The sequence below is a fragment of the Myotis brandtii genome, unplaced genomic scaffold (assembly GCF_000412655.1).
Source record: "Myotis brandtii unplaced genomic scaffold, ASM41265v1 scaffold149, whole genome shotgun sequence".
In the NCBI taxonomy this organism is placed as follows: domain Eukaryota; kingdom Metazoa; phylum Chordata; class Mammalia; order Chiroptera; family Vespertilionidae; genus Myotis; species Myotis brandtii.
In genome coordinates this window covers 1208826-1222467 of record NW_005355385.1, presented here as the reverse complement: position 1 = coordinate 1222467, position 13642 = coordinate 1208826, and the positions used below count along the sequence as shown (strand labels likewise).

The 13642-nt window shown below is 41.5% G+C and overlaps 1 long non-coding RNA gene across 1 annotated transcript; it reads left to right on the top strand.

The window, feature by feature from the left end:
• Window positions 1-5102: 5102 nt before the first annotated feature.
• Window positions 5103-9866, top strand: LOC106725248. The gene is made up of 2 exons (XR_001361122.1): window positions 5103-5177; window positions 9589-9866. It is a non-coding gene; the product is annotated as an uncharacterized LOC106725248 (long non-coding RNA).
• The last annotated feature ends 3776 nt before the right edge of the window (window positions 9867-13642 follow it).

Here is a 13642-nt window from a genome sequence, read left to right as displayed (position 1 = left end):
GGACGTCGGAGTGGCGTTGCCATGGGTGGGGCCTCAATGCCCGGTGGAGTTTAGCCGGCGTCGTGTGTCCACGGCATCTAACTCTCAACCACAATGGGAAGTCCCGAGTGCCTGAAGGGCGTCCACCTGCTCACCTTTTAACAAATAATTCAAGCTAGAGGCCGTGTTATTGGCCTGGGGGAGCGAAACTCCCGTGTTTTGGGGCAACTGCGGGCGGAGGTCAAGCCCTGCACTTGAGCTGGAGACACCAGAGGGTGGCCCCAGTAGGAATATGGGCTGGGGGTGTCTCCAAAAAGCTAGGGATGACAGCAGTGTGGCCCGAACTGTAGTAACAGGAAGTGCAGGTGCCTCCGACCCCGAGAACGTGCTTAAATTAGCTGCTCGCCGCAACTTGTTGCTCCAGCGCTGTCACTCCGCCTTGCAAGGTGTCCTAAGGAAACCGCACCGACCTTAAGCATTTGTTTGTGCAGGCAAAAACAGATGGCTGAGCACCAGATGTTTCACAAAACTGAAACTTTCTCTTTTTTTTTTTAACTTCGACAGAGTTCCCAGCTGCGTCTGATGTGGAGTTTCCCGTAACATCTTCTCTGCTAAGAAAGATTGGGTAGATCGTTACACTACCGAGCACACTTGGGCTCTCTAATATGCTGGATTTTTCTATTACAGTTCATTGATTTCTGCTTTTTTAAATACCTCAAATACCACTTGCCACGCCCTTGAAGTCTTTTCTCGCTGGGAGGAGCATTTCAAGGACAAATTAAATGTGGTTAAGTGAGACGAGTGGGATTGTTGGACCACTACATTTTTTTAGTGGTTAAATGATAAACAAGATTTAAGTTCTACTACCCACAGACACGTCTGAAACTTGCCTCTAACATGTACACTCAACTGGGAATTTTCCAAATGTATATACTGTGATGATCCCAACCCTCCTTACAAGTAAATTGGATATGCTAAAACAATAAACATATCATTTAACATTTATTTAACACTTACTGTGACCTTGATACTGTTTTAAGAGCTTTGCATATGTTAATTAAATTAACAATTGTGCTCGTTCAATGAATAGCTATTATCTCCTTGTTACAGACATGAAAACTGAAGTACAGAGATTAAGAAATATGTCAGAGATCAACTAAAGGACTTGTATGCATGCATATAAGCCAAACCAATGGACACGGACAACAGGGGGATGAGAGCATGAGTTGGGGGGAGGGAGGTTGGGGGTTAAGGGGGGGATGAGAACACATTTGTAATACCTTAACCAATAAAGAAATTAAAGATAAAAAAAAGAAATATGTCAAACAGCTACTGAAAACCAGGGTCCTTGGTACATCAGAGTAAAAAGTCTGGAAACCTGAATTCCAGTTCATTTGTAGATGCATGATGTTGCACAAACAACATTTGATGAACACAGTAGATAAAGTCTCTCTTTTAAAAAATATATATATTTTAATTTATTTCAGAGAGGAAGGGAGAAGGAGAGATAGAAACATCAATGATGACAGAGAATCATTGATTGGCTGCTTCCTGCTTCCTCCTGGGGATTGAGCCCGAAACCCGAACATGTGCTCTTGACCTGAATCAAACCCGAGACCTTTCAGTCCACAGGCCAACACTCTATCCACTGAGCCAAACCAGCTAGGCAAGTCTCTCTTTTTTTAACCAAAAAAATGAGACACACATACCAGCCTTGCTGACTTCTCCAAGCACTTTTGAGCATCAAAGAATATAATGTAAAATGTCAAATACTTCAAATGCTGAAAAGCACTGTGTGAATCTATGAAGCACTTCATAGTTTTGGAAACTGAAGTGAGCCCACTAGAAAATCAACTGGATTCATGGCACAGAGAACAGTGTTGTGTGCCTAATATATCAAAATACCTCTATATTATCAGTTACAATGAAAATTAAAAATTAGCCATATAGTTTATTAATTTATTTAGTCCCAACTAAAAGTTCCAAATGCAATAAGGTGAAAGCTGTATAATGGATACATAGAATCCCCCTAAAGCTTGCTATGTGAACTGTTGTTTAGATTACCTCAGAGACAATAATTGCAAATTTTTTAATTCACAGGGTGTCCCCAAAAAATGTATACACACTTTACCAGCTGATAGCTCAATTTTTAAAATGAACTGTATTTTATTTTTTTAAATATGTTTTAATTAATTTCAGAGAGAGGAAGGGAGAGGGAGAGAGAAATAGAAACATCAATGATGAGAGAGAATCATTGATTGGCTGCCTCTTTATTGAAGTGTGTGTGTTTAACCAATCTATAGAGAAGACCTATTAATTCACTCATTCAACTTTCATTGAAATATGCTAGGAAATAGGGTTCTGAATTAAACAGGGAGTGAATTACAAAAGTAGGTTTACAGTTGTCCATATGGAAAATAATACAATAAGTAATAAATAACAGTATAAGAATAGTTATAACTGTAAACCTACTTTTGCCCCACCCTGTAGAAAAGAAATGGTCTATTTGGTGGAGAAATTATTGTGACCCTTGTCCCAATCAGAAGCAAAACAAAATTCTACTGGTGTTTTGATGCACACACACACACTATATCTGTGTTTCATAGGTTAACTCTTATTTTCCATACAAAATTGCTTTGGGGTCTTCAATAAGTTAATCTTAAGTGAAAGACAAAGAGGCTGCTTTTTTAAAAATACATTTTATTGATTTTTTACAGAGAGAAAGGGAGAGGGATATAGAGTTAGAAACATCGATGAGAGAGAAACATCGACCCGCCGCCTCCTGCACACCTCCTACTGGGGATGTGCCCACAACCAAGGTACATGCCCTTGACCGGAATCGAACCTGGGACCTTTCAATCCGCAGGCTGAGGCTCTATTCACTGAGCCAAACCGGTTTGGTGAGGCTGCTTTTATTTATTTTTTAATAGGAAGGGAGAGGGAGAGAGAGAAACATCAATGATTGGCTGCCTTCTGTACACCCCACACTGAGCCCACAACCCAGGCATGTGCCCTGACCAGGAATCGAGCCATGACCTCCTGGTTCATAGGTGGACATTAAACCACTGAGCCATACCGGCCAGTCAAGGCTGCTTTTATATGTGTGTGTGTATATATATATGCATATATATGTATATGTATACATATAATCTTTTAGCTATGTACTACCTCTTTGGAAAACTGATACTATCTGCTAAAGTTGAATATATGCATACCCTGTGACCCAACAAATTCTCTCCGAGGTATTTACCCAACAGAAATGCATGTATATGTGCATCAAAGTACATATTAAGAGCATCATTACTTATAATTATCAAAATCATATTACTAAAGATAAAAGGTGGAGGTCTATGTTTACAGATTTAACAATCATGGAACAAGGCTGTTATTTCAGGTAGAGGCCAGGTGTGCTTTCTCTTAGGCCTAAGGTGGAGTCCTTCCAGGAACAAGGTATGGAAGAAAAGTTTTATGCCCATGAAGTGGAGAGCAAGGTGGTCCAAACTGACCAGAAGGAGGTAGAAGTCCTGCTGGTGGTGAGCTTGTGATAGACAGTGCAAAGGAGGGTTGGGATTTGGACCAGAGTGAACCAAGCCATCCAAGATGGTAAAAGGGGGAATTTGTGGGGATACTGATTAGCAGTAGCATCAGGGTTCCAGTCGAAGCACATCTCTTCCATTAATGGTCAGAGTATCTGTAATTTCACAGACCATTCTTCATTACTGAGGAGTACTGTACTTATCCACCCTCAGGCATGAATTTAAAAGATCCTTCATTGAGGGAGCCATTAGATATTGTATTACTATTTTTATAAAGACTCTTATTACAATAGGAAACAAAGCATTTGGCATCTTAGAAATGAAATTGATGTATTATTTGGGAAGAGACTACAAAATGTTTTCTTGGAGTTGCTTTAACAATTCCTGGTTTTCAGAGTACTAGCAACTTTTTTTTATTTGTTCTTCTATTAATTTCTGTTTCAGAAAGTTGGCTTAGTTCATCTCTCCAGCAACTGCTCTTTCATTTCACGAGGAAGGATCCAATTGTCATGGGCATTCTTGTGCAGAAGAAAATGTTGTCTTATATTTTCATATTCTATAGTTTATCTCTATTTTATTGAGTTCACTGATTTTAATATTCCCCTTCCTTTGCTGACTGCTTCTAATGTTTTTTCTGCTGAAATTCTTCCAGTATGGTATTCTGTCTGATCAATGAGTTCAATTTTTAGCTTGAAACTTTATAATACACTTTCTAGAGGCCTTGCAGTGACTACAGTGAACAAGTACTTTGGGTTCTCTTCCAATCATGTATAATTGACATTTTAGCACTCAGCTAAAAGTTGTAAATGCTTTTTTTTCTTTCTTTCTTTAGTTGTACTTTTTTTTCTTTTTGTTTTTGTTTGTTAATCCTCACCCTAGGATATTTTTTCCATTGATTTTCAGACAGAGTGAGAGGGAAGGAAAGAGAGAGAAACATTGATCAATTGCATTCTGTATGTGCCACAACCAGGGATCAAATGTGCAACCCAGTTATGTGTCCTGAACCGGGAATCGAACTAGCAATCAGATGAAGCTCAACCAACTAAGCCACTCCAGCCAGGCTGCTTTCTCTTCTTGAACTAATGTTAATATAGCTCGGATCTTTGTCACATCCATGTCATTTCCTGCTGTGATAAATTGCAAAATATGGCCATAAACTCCTCCCAGGATCCTATGCAATATGACTTTGCACTTCCTCCCATCAAGAGGTTGTCTGTTTCCCCACCTTTTGAATCTAGGCCAGTGATGGCGAACCTTTTGAGCTCGGCGTGCCAGCATTTTGAAAAACCCTAACTTAACTCTGGTGCCGTGCCGCATATAGAAATTTTTTGATATTTGCAACCACAGTAAAACAAAGACTTATGTTTTTGATATTTATTTTATATATTTAAATGCCATTTAACAAAGAAAAATCAACCAAAAAAAATGAGTTCGCGTGTCACCTCTGACACGCGTGTCATAGGTTTGCCATCACTGATCTAGGCTGACCTCGTGACTTGCTTTTATCAATGGAATGTGGCAGAAGAGATGTTATGTGATTCCAAGCCAGAGAACTGCAGCTTCTGCTTTCACCCTCTTATCTTACGATGCTGCCCAGAGAACAGGAGGTCAAATGTACAAGAACCAAGGCTCAAAGGACAGCCAGCACCAACTGCCAGACATGTGGGTGAGACCACCTTGACATTCCAGCCCAACCACCTCACAGCTGAATGCAGCTGCAAGAGTGAGCCTAAGGCAAAACCAGCAGATAAACTGTTACCCAACCCAGATAATCATGAAAGATAGAAAGAAATCACTACTGCTGCAAGCCACCAAGTTTTGTGGTGGTTTATTACACAGCAACAGATAACTGATAAAACTGTCTTCTCTCACTTTCTCAACTTATAAGTCCTGGCTCTCTCTTGTCTAATTCAGAAAATACAATTACTTTCCTGCCGGGGTCCAGCTGGAACGGCTTCCGGCACTTTCCTATTACTTTTTCCTCAGTTTCAGAAATGATCTGCACAAGACAGTTATTTAAAACTTTAGCATCATCACTCTTACAATCAGGAGATTATTTCCTCTCTTTTGAAGACCTCTGGCGTACTGTCAGACTTTCCTGAACTTTATGTTTTGCTCATTCCAACTTCCTCTTCTGTCACTGATAGGAAGCCCTCACTTAACTTTCTCAAGCAGCTTTGTTTCATTAAGAGCTATCTTTTCTCCAAAAGGTTCATGGAATTCTTATGCATTTTTTCATATGAACTTAAACATTTCTATAGATCTCTTTACATTTTCTTCTTAGTTTATAGCAAAACAAGTATTTTTTCCCACTTCATCAGAGATGCTTTCCTATTTTAATGGTTGCTCTCTTCAAGCAAGTTCTTAGCTTGTGAAATTTCTGGTGAAATTCTGATACCTTTTCAGGAACTGGGGTTTTTCCCATTAAATTGAAGTTTATCCTTCTCAGCAATTGATATTTAATTACTTTGGTATGACCTGTTATTTTTTACACAGGAATCTTCTCCAGACTAAAGGACAAATACCAGCGAGGAGTTTAGGACAACATTTCAGAGCACACCTTGTAAATTCCACGGGTTACTGTCTATATTGCACCAGCAGCCTAGATCCTGATTAAGGTTCCACAGGGCTCCTATCTAAATTGTTCAAGGAAGTGAAAGGCCCTGTTTCTAAACTGTGATTTTTATTTTTTGAGCAGTGGTTCTCAAAGCTTTTTACAAAAATTGGCAAGGCTAAAACTATTTTCATAATAACACTAAGACTTTATTTGCCCATTTCTCTCTTATTCATTCTCATTCACAGTGGAGTTTTCTAAGGAAACAGGGTTGATTTTACCACTAGTTACTCTGAAAGCTAATGGAATGTGTACTTCTGTATTAGTGGGCTAACATTTTTTGTTTTAAAATCCAATATGATAAATATTGATGATATATCCATAAAGACAACTTTATTTTTCTTTATTTTTTATTGGTTTATAGTTTTATAATTTTATTCGACGATCAGCAGTTAGTTCTCATCCACATTAAGTATTATATGTTTCCTTTTCCCCCATTGACCTCTCCCCAGCCGTTCCCACCCCCCAGCACCACACTGTTTATTGATTTTTTTTTCCAATATTAACAACACACTTTTTTTTCTTTTTATATTTTTATTGATTTCAGAGAGGAAGGGAGAGGGATAGAAAGAAATAGAAACATCGATGAGAAAGAATCATTGACTGGTTGCCTCCTGCAGCCCCCCACTGGGGATTGAGCCCACAGCCCTGGCATGTGCCCCTTATCCCAATCGAACCTGGGACCCTTCAGTCCACACTCTAACACTGGATCCCCGTGAAGGGGCATGCAAGAGGCAGCCAATGGATGTTTCCATCTCACATGGATATTTCTCTAAGAAAAAAACAAACAAAAGCAAGAAACAAACAAAAAAACCCCAAGCAAACCTAATAAGTGGAGGAAAATATTTTTGAAGAATGTGTTTCAACCAGAGTAACCAGGGGAAATTATGCCAAATATCCTGAGAGGAGCGGACGGGGAATACCAGATACAGTAATAAACCTCTAGTAGCGGTGGATCAGTCCTACTAACATGGGGTGGGGATGGAAATCGAGGACCAGGAGGATGGTATTCCTTTAACTGGATAGCTAAAACCCTAAAAAACCGGGGCTATTTATATTTGATATGCCCACATGGACCATGGGGCAGGTCTGAGTTAAGCCGGGAGCGGGGGGTTGAAACGCAGAGGCTGCGGGGCAGAAATTCAGAAAGTGGTGTAACGCCCTGAAATGCCTCAGCGGAGGAAGCGGCTGTGCTTTGCCTACGGGTGGGAATATACTCGTGGGACGCCTGGGGCGCCTCCCAAAAGAGCCCAAGGGAGAGAGAGGTGACGGCGACAATGCTGCACGCGAGTCCCTACTCCACCTCCATCACTACGAGCACCAGACACACCCAGTACCGGAGCGCCAACGGGCCTCTGGGTGGCGACCGCGAAAGTCTCAGCAGACGCCAGCGAAAACTTCCTGTTCCCGGCTCCCCTGGCCGCCAGTTCCGAGATTACCTTCTCCTCCAGAGCCCAGAGGGGCGGACGGCTCGGGCGCGCGTCTCTGCACCCCGGAGAGAGCAAGGGAAGTGGGGTCTGGGCGACACTGCAGGAGAAAGCCCTGTGCTGTGCATGCGCCTAGGGACGGGGACCAAGGCGGGTGGGTAAGCAGAGCGGCCAGAAAGGCACTGGCGCCCGAAACTACTACTACAAAGAGCAGCCACGAGCCACCGAAAGTCACGTGATAGCAGAGCCGGAGCCGTCACGTGGCCCTCGGGGCGGGGCCTGTGGAAGGTTACAACCGGTTAGCGAGTCCCGTGCGCCCCGGTGAAGGCTTCAGTATCTTCAGCGGCACCGAGACTGGCGCCATTTCCTTGAATCTACTTGCTCCCCGGAAATGGGGACGCCCCTTCTTGCTAGAAGGGGAAGTTGGGCCGGAAGGAGAAGCAGGTGTCCGGGCACCACGCGGAAGCTCGCTCCGCTGCAGACGTAGGACCGGCGGGTATCCACGCGTGTCCCAGATGCAATAGGTTCCGTTGCGGTCCTAGGGGGACGCTGCCGCGTGGTGACGTCAGAATACGGTTTCCGGGGAAACGGGCGTTGCGGGCCGGCTGCTTCCCGAGTGATCTTGCGGTTTCCTTCCTGGCGGGCTGTGGCCGCCTCTTGGCCGCGTTTCCCCAGTTCTGTGGTCGAGGTCCCTGCGGAGCTTTCGGGAATGGAGAGGTCCAAGGAGGTGCTTTGCCCATGTGAAAAACGACTAAAAAACTTAAAAGAGTCGTCCGAAATCTCCCCACAAAGCAGACTCCAGGCAGCCCTGGCTCTTTGGCAAGTCCAGCCAAACATAAGGAAAACAAAATTTCCATCTTCATCAAATACTTCCAGGTATATGGGGAAAGGGCGACGAAAACAGTGAACAGCCCTGGCCGGTTTGGCTCGGTGGATAGAGCGGCCGCCTGCGGACGGAAGGGTCCAGGTTGGATTCCAGTCAAGGGCACAGGTCCGGGTTGTGGGCTTGATCCCCAGTGGGGGGCGTGCAGGAGGCAGCCAATCCATGATTCCTCTCTCGTCACTGATGTTTCTATCTCCCTCTCCCTTCCTCTCTGAAATCAATAAAAATCTTTAAAAAAACAAACACAAAAAACGGTGAACACTTCAACTTTTTATGAAACCTAGTAAACTAGTAACCCTGATAGGAAAACCTGACAGGAACAGCAAATGAAGGAACATCATATGCCAGTTTTGCTCATAAATGTAGATCTAGAAGCTCATAAGCAAGGAGTTAACCAAATCTAGTGTTATATAAATAGAATAATACAATATGAGCCAGTTAGGTTGTCTTAGCATAAGAATTAAAGGTAATTGATTGCTCTAACCCGTTTGGCTCAGTGGATAGAGCGTTGGCCTGCCCCAGTCCTGGTCCAGGTGCATGTGGGAGACAACCAATGGATGTGTCTCAAAAAGATGCTTTTCTCTCTGTCTCTGTCTCTCCCTTCCACTCTCTAAAATTCAAAGGAAAAGTATTCTCAGGTGAGGATTAACAACAACAAAAAAGGTTATTGATTAATGGAGAAAATATAATCATCTCAAATGTCAAGAAATTATTAAATTAAAAACGTATACACTGTGGGTGCTCATGGAAAACCAGGACTATAACCAAGCCTCTTGTGATTTTTTTTACAAATTGATTTCAGATAGAGGGGGGAGAGAGAGAGAAACATCAATGATGAGAGAGAATCATTGATCGGCTGCCTCCTGCATGCCCCACACTGGGATTCGAGCCGGCAACTTGGGCATGTGCCCTGACCGGCAATTGAATCGTGACCTCCTGGTTCATAGGTCCACACTCAACCACTGAGCCATGCTGGCCAGGTGAGCCCCTTTTGATTTTAATGCCCCTGGTATTTTTGGGTGCTAGAATTAAATAATTTAATTCTTATTCTGGCCTTTGTTCACATGTTAATAGCTTTTCCTGCTCAACTCCTTTTGTTCTCAGGAATGTAGTTATAAATTGCTGATGTACTGTCTCTTTGTCAAACAGGAGATACTTTCAGGGTGGCCATGAGTATTTATGAGCTTATGCTGCAGAAGGAAATAATGTCTTCAAGGTAGCTGAGACCAGCTTCTGATGCCCAGAAATCTGATGTGAAAAAGTGTTATGTGTGGCTGAAGAAACAGACTTTTCTCTCAGTTCCCTGAAACTCTCCTTCCTTCTTTCTCTCCTTTAAAACTCTTCTGCTTGGTATGGAACTTTGGAGATGGTCTTTGGACATTAGCCTGCCGTCTTCCTGAATAAAGCAAAATTTCCTTTTCACCCAACACTTGTTTCTGGAGTATTGGCTTTAGAGCTGCGAGCAGCCTAACTTGGGTTTTCAATAACAGGAGTAGAAGGAAAATTAATTTAATAAAGAGTATCTGCAAGAAAAAATCCTACAACACATTACTTAATGGTAAAATTTTGAAAGCTTTTTCTTTACGTCCTTTTTTAAAAAAAAATTTTTTTTGAGAGAGGAAGCGGGGGGGAGAGAGAAAAAAAAGTCCATATGAGAGAGAAACATTGATCAGTTGCCTCCCTGTGCACCCCAACTGGGAATCTAACTTGTAACCTGGGTATATGTCCTGACTGGGAATTCAACTGGCAACCTTCTGGTGCATGGGACTATGGTCAACCAACTGAGCCACACCAGGTAAGGCTCATTGTTTAATTCTGTATGTACCCTGACCAGGGATCGAACCTGCAACATGGGTGTATCTGCTTGATGCTCTGACCAGCTGAGCTACCCAGCCATGGCACCAATATATCTGTTTTAAAAAAAAGATAAACTGCACATTTAGCATGCTGCTACTTTAAAAATTACACACACATTCAAATGTACATTTAAAACTTTAGATATACATCAGAATATTAAGAAAGATTAAGTGGGTTTTAGAGATTATTGTTACTTTTTAATTGTTTACTTTTCTCCTTTAAAATAATTTTCAGTGGGGTGGACGGGGTCAATGGGGAAAAAAACAAAGGGGACATCTATAAAACTTTCAACAATAAAGATAACTTTTATGTATGTACCCTGACCAGGGATCGAACCTGCAACATGGTTGTATCTGCTTGATGCTCTGACCAACTGAGCTACCCAGCCATGGCACCAATATATATGTTTTAAAAAAAAGATAAACTGCACATTTAGCATGTTGCTACTTTAAAATTACACACACATTCAAATGTACATTTAAAACTTTAGATATACATCAGAATATTAAGAAAGATTAAGTGGGTTTTAGAGATTATTGTTACTTTTTAATTGTTTACTTTTCTCCTTTAAAATAATTTTCAGTGGGGTGGACGGGGTCAATGGGGAAAAAAACAAAGGGGACATCTATAAAACTTTCAACAATAAAGATAACTTTTAAAAATATATTTTTGTTGATTGCAGAGAGGAAGGGAGAGGGAGAGATAGAAACATCAATGATGAGAGAGAATCATTGATTGGCTGCCTCCTGCACATCCCCCACTGGGGATGGAGCCCACAACCCAGGAGTGTGCCCTTGACCGGAATTGAACTCGGGACCTTTCAGCCCTCAGGCCAACACTCTATCCACTGAGCCAAACCAGCTAGGGCCGTGGTTGGCAAACTGCGGCTCGCGAGCCACATTCGGCTCTTTGGCCCCTTGAGTGTGGCTCTTCCTAAGACTTAGGAGTACCCTAATTAAGTTAATAACAATGTACCTATCTATATAGTTTAAGTTTAAAAAATTTGGCTCTCAAAAGAAATTTCAATCGTCGTACTGTTGATATTTGGCTCTGTTGACTAATGAGTTTGCTGACCACTGAGCTAGGGCAAGATAACTTTTAAAAAATAAAATAATTTTCATCCCACCACCAAAAAAATGAAATAAATTTAAACATTGATTACAAGCTTATTTTTTAATTTAGAAGTCATTAAAAATAACATCTCCCATTATTTTTACAACAATGCAGCCTATCATTTGGTTTTAATGCTCATGAAGATAAGGATATAGGGTACTTTTGGGAAGTATTTTATTATTTATTGCTCATTTTCCCTTTAAAATCACATAGTTCAGTTCTTACAAAGTTGACTCAAATTGATTTGTAGTTAGCACCTGTTGTTTCTAACTTAGATATTTGAAAGTTGGTTTAGGTCTCAATGGTACAATTTATTTCAAGAACATTAATATGCAGAGGGTTTTGTGTTTCTTTAGTGCTGTGGTTCTCAAGCAAGGATACTGTAGAAATTTATGAGGATTTTAACCAGGATTTGTGGGCTATATCTGTGGTAGGGATGAAAATGCATAGTTTGACAGGGTATATTCTTTTTAAAAAAATATATTTTTATTGATTTCAGCAAGGAAGGAAGGGAGAGGGAAAGAGAGATAGAAACATTAATGATGAGAGAGAATCATTGATTGGTTGCCTCCTACACGCCCCACACTGGGGATTAAGCCCTCAACCCTGGCTTGTGTCCCGACCGGGAATCGAACCATGACCTCCTAATTCATAGATGGACGTTCAACCACTGAGCCACGCCATATATATTCTGATTCTTTTCTCAAATAGCTTCAAAAAGAAGGCAAATTAAACTGTCTAGGCCTCTATTTTCTTTCTTTCTTTTTTTAAAAAATATATTTTATTGATTTTTTACAGAGAGGAAGGGAGAGGGACAGAGAGTCAGAAACATCAATGAGAGATAAACATCAATTCAGCCGCCTCCTGCATACCTCCTACTGGGATGTGTCTGCAACCAAGGTACATGCCCTTAACCGGAATCGAACCTGGGACCTTTCAGTCCACAGGCCGACACTCTATCCACTGAGCCAAACCAGTTAGGGCTAGGCCTCTGTTTTCTTATCTTTAAAATGGGGATAGCAATATTAACTCTCTAGTTCCTCATTTACACCTCAATACTGCCAAAAGTTCTGTTGTACTTTTGATTATCAAAATTTTTCAAAACCTGGGATCCAATAACAAAACAGTTTTAAAATGGTCCTTGCTGAGAGGAAGAATGGGTGCTTCTAGTTTTATGAAGTAAACACTAGATGGCAGCATTCGGGTGGGATTTTCTGTTATCAAACCAACTGGGTTTCTCCCTTCACCCACAACCCCTCTCCCCCAAAATAGAACAGAAGTCCAGAGATCGTCCTGCTTGTCTCAATTGGAACAGCAAGTGAGGGACAATATTTGACAGTATTTGCTAGGGCCTAAACTAAAAGTATACTTGATAGGGGAGGGGAATAACAGTAAAAGCTTATACTGTATAATATTTACTTTTGGCAGGCCCTGTTCTAATAATTTTACATATGGTAAAACAAAGAGTAAATAAATTAATGAGCAAAATCTTAGCCCACAAGCCATATATATATAACATTAGAAAAAATGAACAAGAAATGATTTCATATTTATTGTAGTGAATGGGCAGGTAGATTATTTTTCAATGTCTTCCTTTTTCCCCTTCCTTTCTGAAAGGTTAACATGGTTGGTGCACGCAAGCAGGCTAAATAGCCATCTCAAGATGGTGATTAAAGAAAATGGAATTTATTTAAGAAAAGGGGCTAGGGGATGGGATATCCAAAGGGGAGGGCTGCACAGCACCGAGCCAAGGGGACATTGTGTCGATGATGGCAGCACCCAGGAGCTGGAATTTCATCCTTATATGCAATCACCGGCGGGAAACTGTTGTCATCAGTGGGTTTGGGGGCTGAGGAGGTGGGCTTGGAGTGTGGATGGAATGCAGGTGTGCGATCAGGTGTCTTTTAGAACAGTTTCAATTCCTTATATGGTCTGATTCCTGATGTCTAGCAAGTCTTCTTGGCCTTTGTTCTCCTATGGCAGGAAGCTTACAAATGGCTGTTAAGGATCATATTGCCCTATAGTCCTAACACTTTCCTCTTTTATTATTTTTTTAAAATATAATTTTTAGTAATTTCAGAGAGGAAGGGAGAGGGAGAGATAGAAACATTAATGATGAGTGGGAATCATTGATTGGCTGTCTCCTGCATGTCCCCTACTAGGAATTGAGCCTACAACCCAGGCATGTGCCCTTGACTTGAATCGAACCCAGGACCGTTCAGTGCATAGGCCG